At 36.2% G+C, this 9,909-nt stretch overlaps 1 non-coding gene across 1 annotated transcript; it reads left to right on the top strand.

Moving 5' to 3' along the window:
• The first annotated feature begins 3,959 nt into the window (after positions 1 to 3,959).
• Trnas-gga (transfer RNA serine (anticodon GGA)) lies at positions 3,960 to 4,032 on the top strand. The gene has a single exon. It is a non-coding gene; the product is annotated as a tRNA-Ser (tRNA).
• Positions 4,033 to 9,909: the final 5,877 nt, after the last annotated feature.

Below are 9,909 nucleotides of genomic sequence, written 5' to 3' on the forward strand. Positions count from 1 at the left end.
GTTGGCAAGTATGCATCCACCATGTTTGCTCTTTGCTGGCCTGTGTCGTGTCCTAAAAACGATCCCTGTTATGAAATCAGCCCCAAATCTTTCTGCTCTAATAAATATATGACATGACCAAAGTTCCGCAACTTCACTTCGCAGAAATTCTGCGATGTTATGTTTATGTACAGAAATATTTGTATTTATTTAATGAAGATTGTAGATTTATATTGCATACATGAATTAATGACGACTAAGCAAATTGTGTAGGAGATATTAAATCTCTTTCTACAGTGGAAAACAAACATTACAAGAAACAGTAATACCTTTCCAAGAAGCCATGACCTCCATATTTTTAATGCCATGCTATTATGTATTGTAAATATTTTATTCGTAGATGTCATAGAACTGGTACATAACTAGTCTTCATTTTGTTGTCTTCCATGATATTTTGGTCCATTGTCATGTAGCCACATCTGTGCTTATTTGGGGTTTTCTTCTGATACGATTATCACTATAGAAGCCGCGTGGCCCTGTTCTACAGCTTGTGGTGGAGATTTTCTGGGTGCCCAGAGCATCCCTTCATCATGACTAGCCTGTCTGCTTTTCAGTGATAAGGTGTGAATGCATATTTTCTTTTCATTATGTAATCTTCCTTTTTTCGGGAGGGGGGGGGGGGGGCAAAAAGGCTGCTACATTGGCACTCTTAAATATGTTAAGGGTGCATGATATATGTATATATATATATATATATATATATATATATATATATATATATATATATATGTATATATATTTTTTTTTAGACCATGACAAAAAAAAAAGTTCCTTTTATGTACAGGACTATTTCTTATTCATTTTTAAAGTATATGAATTAATAGTGCATACATGAATAAATGATTGCAGAGCAATTTGTGTAGGATGTTTGTAGGAGATATTGAATTGCTTTCTACAGTGTGAAACAAGTGATTGTTACCCTTCAAAGATAGAAGCCATGGCCTCCATATTTTTTGACACTATGGCATATTCTTTTTTATCATAAAGATTTTATCATATATATCTCTTTGAATGATTATGTACAATTGTAGTTAGCCCTCCTTTTATTGTTTTTGGTAATATCTTTATCCGTTGTCGCGTAGCCACATCTGTGGTTATCGGGGTTTTCACCTGATGTTATCATTTTATTTTACTAGAAGCTGCATTGCCGTGTTCTACAGCTTTTGGTGGAAATTTTTTAAATCTCTGAGTGCCCAGAGCATCTCTTCATCATGCCAAGCATGTTTGCTTTCCAGTGATAAGGTATGTATGCATATTTTCATGAAGTTGCAACCAATTCTCGGTATCGCCAGTGCGCAAAAAAACTTCTGTGCATGCTAAAGAGCTCTGTCACAGATACACTTTGGGATTCTTTTGTGCCCTTGTTCACTTCTGGTTGTCTCACGCTAAGTAGAAGTCGCAGTTCCCATATGATTCAATGGAGTTAATTGTCTGCTTTTCCATTGCCATCCCTTTTTTTCTTGGTTAAAATCCAGCTTAAAAGAGTTGGAAGTTTTTAAGTTTTACTGATTTGCGGTCACTAGAGTCCTGGTTCACTACTGCAAGGCTTCAATGTGCTGGTCACATGATGGAAAGTGAAGAAATCTTCAACAAAAATACCTCTGGATAAAGATAGAGCATGGAGGTAGAACTTTCTACCTCCATGGATAGAGCATGATCTGAGTGCATGAGCAGCCAAAACCAAGTCAAGTTTGTCCTGTAAGCTATCTCATAATGCATCTAAAACACTGCTCTCCGCACGGCAACTAGGTATTGGCGATACCAAGAATTACACCTATCCTTTTTTTTATGAAACTTTGGCTAGGAAGGGTTGCTAGGTGGGTTGATAGATTGGAGGTCAACTTTTATTTTTCTATGACAAACATACATTGCTTTTATGTACAGAAGTATTCTGTATTTATTTCCCAAAATCTATAAATATTGCATACATTACTAAATAATCAAACAGAAAAGAAATTCAAGAGGGCAAACATTGTGCAGAGGTGTTGATACTCAATTGCTGTCTGCAGCAAAAAATAAATATTACACATTACAGTACCTTTCGAAGATGGCGATAACTCACGGCCTCCTCCAAATTTCTATAATCCTATATTCAAAACTTATTGGAAATGTTTTATTATTAGATGTCTTTGAATGAAGATTGTTAGGTAAAACACTGCTCTTCAAAATGGGATGGCTACACATACTTTTGTTGTCTACAGTAAAAGTTTTTTTTTCTAAAATTCCATTTTTTTTTATATAAGAGTCTACTGTATTTGTACAGTTTGTGTATTTTATTGCTTGGTTTACGGAATAACTATGCAGCAAAATGTTCAACTATATTTCAATTGCGGGTGACACGTACATGGCTTTTGAACAATCTTTTATCTGCACTCAGTATATAGGAATATTCCAAACTTTCAAAAATTGTGATAAAATGAACTCAATATGTGTATTTGTTGATTATGTATGTATAATTTTTTTTTTTGACAGGTAAAACACATCCTGGATGATGACTTGATGGGGAAACCAAGGCATGGAGTTTTCAAGTGGTCGTTCAAAGACGACATCTCCGGAGAATCTACAAACAATATCCTGTGCAGAATGCCTGATCCCATTCTCTTGGAGGAGCAAAGCACCACAAGACAGCAGTTGTTGTTTTTTTTTTCCTTCAAGCTGTAAAGTATATCAGATATGACTTGAGCTTTTAACTTTTTGCAAGATACAATGTACTAAGAAACCACTTATGAAATTTTTATGAGCATACAATTCTACAAGGAATTCAAAGTTTAGCTTATGAAACATGGTCTTCAAATGGCTGAGGTATGAAACCACAAAGTAAACCAATGTTATTGAAATAGAAGATCTGGGTTTCAACTTTTATGAGGATCACTTTGTTTAACTTTCTTTTTGGATATCTCAGCCTTTTCAAAACCGATTTTCACTTAAGTAAACTTTCAATGCCTTTAAGAGAACCTATATGCTATTTCAAAAAGTTAAAAGCTGAGTCATCACCTAAACCAATACTTACCATCCCTTTTGTTGTAAAGCAAGATATAAACAGGGATACAACTGAATAAAAAAAGTTGTTACATTAGCTGCTTTGTTTCTTACTGTGGCTGATGAACATTAAGGCGATAAAAGAACGGACAATGTCAGTTTTTATTATGTTCAGAGCCTGTATGTTGATTGAGTTTGGAATATGATGACTGAAATTCTAGGATGGGCCCTATACGCCATTTGAATGCATATGTATCGAATGGGCGGGCACATAAAAAGGGTGGCTTTTTTTGTGTGTGTGTGTGTTTGTTTGTTTTTGTTTGGTCTAATTTACAAATCAACTCATAGACTGTAAAGTTAAGAGTTCTCTGACAGTACCTGAACATTTCGGAAAGTGTTATTCTTCGAAAACAGTTGATGGCACATTAACTTTTTTATGTTTCTTACTGTGGCTTATTTACATTAAAGGTCCAGTTTACCTTTGGGAGCAGTGATTTAAAATATGTTCAAGATATCACATTTGATGCATATGTGTCAGTCTGTTGTATCACAATATCCTACCATTTAAAATGTTTGCAATAAAGCCGAAAATATAAGGAGATATCAGTATCATTCTTGATAAACCACATGTTTAGTAACTATGGCTGATGGACATTAAGGCGATAGAAGAGTGAACAATGCAAGTTTTAATTCTTGTTTATGGAGCCTGTATGAGCCTAAACACCATATAAAAATGTACACTGTATTGATTTGGCAGGCAAAGAAAAGGGCGCATTCAAATTCATGGAATTTTTCTGTCAAGATGTTTTCATTGCTGTCAGGCAGAAGCTCAGTGGTCTAGTGGAGATGACGCCTGTCCGGAGATCAGGGGGTCGTAGGTTCAATCCTGCTCGAGTATGTACGTCCATGATTTATTAAATTTGTTTCTGCTGTCAGACAGAAGCTCGATGGTCTAGTGGAGATGACGCCTGTCCGGAGATCAGGGGGTCGTAGGTTCAAATCCTGCTCGAGTATGTACGCCCATGATTTTTTATATCATGGCTACTATAGAAACACTGAACAATTTCAGAAAGTGTCATTCTTTGTGTATTGATTCCCTGTATGGATTATTTCCTTAATGAATGTTACAACTATTCATTTTCAAATGAATGTAAATTGAAATGAACAGATTTAACTGTTGCACTATCAAATAACAGCTTCTTTTCACATTGAAATCAGCTATTGGTACATTAACTGCTTTATGTTTCTGACTGTGGCTGATAGACATTAAATGCAATAGAAAAATGAACAATGCAAGTTTTAATTCCTGTTTCAAGAGCCTGTGTGTTGATTGAGTTTGGGATGTGATGACTGAAATTCTAGTTAATTCCTTATAAACTGTATCAATACATTTGTATGTAATTTTGTATCAGTAAAAAAAATTCACTTTAGTTTTAAATTTGGACAGGCAAATACGATCCACTTGATTTACATGTACGTGTATGTAGGAATATCAAGGTGTAATGGACACGAAATGATAACTGCTGACCCAATGACAAGAGCAAAATGCTCCTTTGCATACAGTATTTTGATATTTCAGCCTTTGTAAATACTGCACATTGTGGTTTAAAATGAACTACACAATATACTGGAGAATGGGAGTGTATTGTATACCTTGGAAATTAAAAAACTCTGTAAAGTTCAAGTTTCTGTCCTACTCTTGTGTTACATACGTTCACCACTAATGCAGTGATACATGTCATATCATGTACTTTGGAATTTCAAGAAACTCTATATGCCAATGAAGCTTTGGCTTTCCCTCACACACACATGCACCCACACAGATATGAATATGACAACAGTTTGCCCGATTATGGAGGAACTTAGTACAAACATGATCTCGCCTTTCGGATATGATGCACAAATTTTCTGGCATTAATCATGAATGCACACTTCAAAATGACACAAATAATGAATGTTTTCACAAATATGGACAACCTAAATTGTTCTTATCATAATATATCAGTACAATAAATAGTGTCAGATGATTTCAAATCAATATTTGTATTCTTTGTATGAGGAATCCATCATTCCAATATTTCTGTCCTACTCTATGTGTTACACGCGTTCGCCCCATAGCTATTATACATGTCTTACTTACATACCCACTCAAGCTCTATTTGAATACAAAGTTATCTTTTCCTACTTAAAAATATTTGATATAGGTATTAGGCAACCAAACTCTGAAATATGGATACTCTGAAGACAATTTTAATTTTTCATGTTTTTCCAACCTAAAACTACCCATTTACTGTGGAAATGCCCACATGCACTTCAAGATCAGGCTACTGTAAAAAGTGGAGATTTCCACGAGAGTATTTCTATGCAACTTTTTTCAACATGACAACTTTTTGCAAAAAAGAATAGAAATACTACTACTAATGAAAATAACATAACAATAATGACAAAGGATTAAAATTAACAATGATAATAAGCATGATGATGATGATAATAATAATAATAATAATAATAATAATAATAACAACAGCAAAATATGATGAACTAACAAATGCTTCGATCAATTGGAGAATTTAGACACACAATATTGTCAATGTGTTCGGATAGTGCTTTCGCCTTTTTTAGTATCACATCACACTCAGCTCACTATGTCTACGTGGGCGGGCAAATCCTATCAGAGTTTCGCCAGTTCACTTCTTCTTGACTGAAATTGGGCACACACAGGAATTGAAGTGCAATATTTTCTTCCATGCCAGAGTTTAATGTAAAAGTGTGCACTATTGCACTGCTCATAATGATAACAACCATGCTCCAACAAAATTTTAGATGTAACCAATATGTATTCCAAGTGACTGTATGATAGAAAAGTTGTGTATTAGGATGGTAGAATAGATTAAAAAATAATAATAATCAATAAATAATAATAATAATAATAATAATAATAATAATAATAATAATAATAATAATAATAATAATAAAAATAATAATAATAATAATGATAATGATAATGATAATGATTAACTCAAATAAGTTCAAAAATGTGCATCAATTGGATACCTATGGGGAGGTAAACACCATGAACAGGAGGACTCAATATGCTTTAACATGATATACTTCATTTTGATTTGAATTAAAATGTTTCTTGCATTCTTAACAAAGTAGTTAAATATCTGTAATTGGGTGCTTCCAATCACATTTCATTCATAGCCCAGTGTGAAAGGGCTATACTAGATTGGAAATCACAACTGTACAGATCCCTGATAAATATCTGATACCAGCATATGTATGATATGGGGGGGGGGGAAGACAAACACACTCGCTATCTGACTCATAACACTTTTTGGGTCAGATGGGTCCTGAAAATCCCATTCATAAATAGCCTGTCCTTGCAACAAGTGTATCTTTATCACACTCAAGCCTCTCCTGGAAGCCTGGCAAACACTTGTGAAGGACTGATACAGCAGATGGACTGGAACACGAAAACAAATATCCTCAATAACATATCACTTCACAATCACTTCATATCAGCAAAGTTTTCTGTATTTAAGAGTGCAGGGCACTGTTGCAGGTACAGAGTTTTGAACACTGCCCATTTTTGAAAGTTGTAGTGCTCACCAACGTAATACATCATCCGAAAGGCTTAGAAAAGGAATGTATCTCGTTTGAAATTTGTTAGAAATTTCTAAAATTAGTCAAGTGCTGATTTGTCACAAGGGAGTTTTGTGCTTGCTTAAAAATTTAGCTGCGCAAGGTAAATAAAATTGGTACTTTTTGGCCAAAGCACCGATGAGCAGTAAACCAATCGGATACCAAAAATCTTTGTACAATGTTGTAGATAAAAAAAAAGTCATAACGCCATGTGACATCTTCATCTCATCCACCCATTACATGAACCTTTAACTTTGAGAAAACTTTCTGCTTTCATGTCTTTTTTCAATGAAATTTGTAGGGCCTACCTATAATTATGCTGTTTAAACTCTATTATTGAATTTATCAAGAAAATGGAGTACAACTTGCATCAAACTCTGTTCTTCCATTTGAAAGGATTTTTCCCTTAACTCATTGAGGATGGTTTGATTTTGCTCGAACACGCATTTCCCATATACACCTTCACAAGTATACGCGGGACTCGTCCTCAACGGGTTAAAAAGTAATTTTTCTCCAACCCCCGAATGCTGTACAGCCACCAGATACCTACAAGGCTAGATTACCCCACATTTCTGAACACATTCCACTTGTGGAAGGCAGCAAAGAGAAAGTCAATGCAACCTCTTAGCAGCTAAGAGCTACAGTAGACCCACTCCTTCAATTCTGCGTCCCCCGATAAGTGTCACCCATGGCCGACTCCAAAAGGCTATGCGGGCTACGCACAAGTTGGAGGGTTCGTCCAGTGTTAAATGACCCGTCTGAATATTCACCTGCATTCACCTCGCGAGATCAAATTTGATGACCGGTTTGGGCGGCGAGGGTTGTTTTCACTCGCCAGGTCGAGGAGCAGAAATTGATGCGCCGTTCTCGGGTTTTGAGTCGAGCCCCTGACAGCGAGCGCCAGATGCATCGATTTCGCGGGGGAAACTGGAGTAATGAGGGGCCTGAGAAAGGAGGCCAAGATCCACTAAACAGCCAAAGAAACCAGAAAACTTGACAGACCAGAGACAATCCATACAAAATCTGCTCTCTCTTCCATTGTTTCTACTTTCACTGAGTTGAAGAAGTTCCAGACTTCAAAGGCCTTGCAAAAAATGGGGACAAAATCAACTTTTCACCGAGTCGACACAGTCTCAACCTTCAGCAGCCGACCTATATACTCCATTGGCCATACCTGCACTGCACAGTGCAAGATGCAAGCTGCGTCAGCGATGCATCAATGAGACTTACGCAGGTACACTCAACCAGAACTGTTTGTTAGTAGTTCATCTCCGCTTGGATCACTGCTCCACAAACTTGCAACCTTTACCTTCTTGGCTGACATTCAAACATGACATTGTCAAAACAAACAGACTGCCCGGTGTACATCATCCGTGATTCCAGAAATGTGAAGTGTTGAGAGGCAGTCATCCTGAAGAATGAGACTGTGTGAAACATTTTCTTGCCGGGCACAATGTCCTGGAGCATTCCACATAGCAATGTCTACTGTAAAGGCCATTATTTTCGCATGTTATTTGCGAATGAGGAGGTCGCAGCCCTTTTCGTGATTTAACATTGAGGTTATCATAAGTGCACCAAAGCCTGTCGGTTCACAATATTTTCACATGTAGTTAAATTCGCAATTCCAACAAGAAGTCATGATATCTGCAAAAATTAAACCCATGCAAAAATAACAGCATTTACAGGACTGTAAAATATGATATATTCGTGGCAGGAAATTATCACGAATTGGAGCCGATGGCCTTTTCGCTGCATGAAATTTTTGCGTATTGCCACTAGCATTCGATGCATATAGTGCAGACAAGAACTTTTGTGTGCATTTTAATTTCACAAATCTTATCTCTCGCGAAACTTGCAAAATTAAAATGCACACGAATGTTCCTTGTTTTATAGTATCACAACCGACGCAATGATTAAGAGTGAATTGGCAACTTTTAGGTGCATTTTTTTTTTTTTTTTTTGGGGGGGGGGGGGGGATGGGGTATGAAGGAACGGCCGAAAGGAAAAATATGGCCAGTAACGGTGTCCATTCTCCATGGTACAATAAGTCATTATGATGTTGATCAAAGCAAGATATATGACATCATAAATCTTCTCTTATTGTAGACTGCCAGCTTTGCCTTTATAAAAACACTTGAAACAAAATGAAAATGGAGCAATTTTATTTGTCTTCCTGCCATATTCCAGTTTATTAAAGGCTTCCTCTTGGAAAGTACTGCTGTCCTTCTCAGTGGTGGAATCCCACCTTCAAGCTAAATTTCGTGGATATTGCAACAGCCTCACTGGTACATGTAAGAGTGCTGCTGCAGTGAAAACAAACAATGCACATATCTGGCATTCGTCAAAAAAGCTAGTTATACGTTAACTTGCTCCAACGCCCGGACCATCTCTTTAGTGATGACAGATAATCTCGAGATCACCTGTCAGCCAGACGACCATAAAGTCAAGTGACAGTGAAGATGCTCTTGGAGGAGGCCAGAGATAAACAGAGAGAGAGAAAAAAAATATATATATAAAGAATGAAAGAGAGATAGAGGCAGAATCTTCAGCCTATTGAAGGAGGCAGACTTAAAGGCCCTGTTTATCTTTGGGAGCAGTGATTTTAAAAATGTTCAAGATATCACATTTGATGCATATATGTATAAGTCTGTTGTGTCACAAAACATCCTACCATATAAAATTTTTGCAATAACGCCTAAAATATAAAGAGATATCAGTATTTTTCTCATTAAACCATAACTATAGACGGTTTAGTCTGGAAACATTTTTATTATAACTATTGTTCACATTTTGTGTACTTAACAAATTACTTAACTTCGATTATACAGATTCAAATTTTTACAGTGGTTGTTTCTGTCCCTAACTCATATTTTAAAGCCATTTTGAAGCACTGATGCTGGGTTTTTGTTTCTTCTGCAAATGATGGTAAATTGTGCCTTTAACCAGCAGAAGAAGCAGAAGAAGAAGAAGAAGGAAAAGAAGAAGAAGAAGAAGAAGAAGAAGAAGAAGAAGAAAAAGAAGAAAAAGAAAAAGAAGAAAAAGAAGAAGAAGAAGAAGAAGAAGAAGAAGAAGAAGAAGAACAAAAGAAGATGATGATGATGAAGAAGAAGAAGAAGAAGAAGAAGAGAGAAAGGGGGAGAGGGAGGGTGCACAGAGAAGAAAGAGATGGAAGAGACAGCTAAAGATACAGAGAGAAAGAGACTGACAGATACCCAATTTAACCCAATTTTGAATACCAAAATTTTA

The sequence above is a fragment of the Diadema antillarum genome, unplaced genomic scaffold (assembly GCF_040938485.1).
Source record: "Diadema antillarum isolate AM-2024a unplaced genomic scaffold, OU_Dant_1.0 seq00002262_RagTag, whole genome shotgun sequence".
In the NCBI taxonomy this organism is placed as follows: domain Eukaryota; kingdom Metazoa; phylum Echinodermata; class Echinoidea; order Diadematoida; family Diadematidae; genus Diadema; species Diadema antillarum.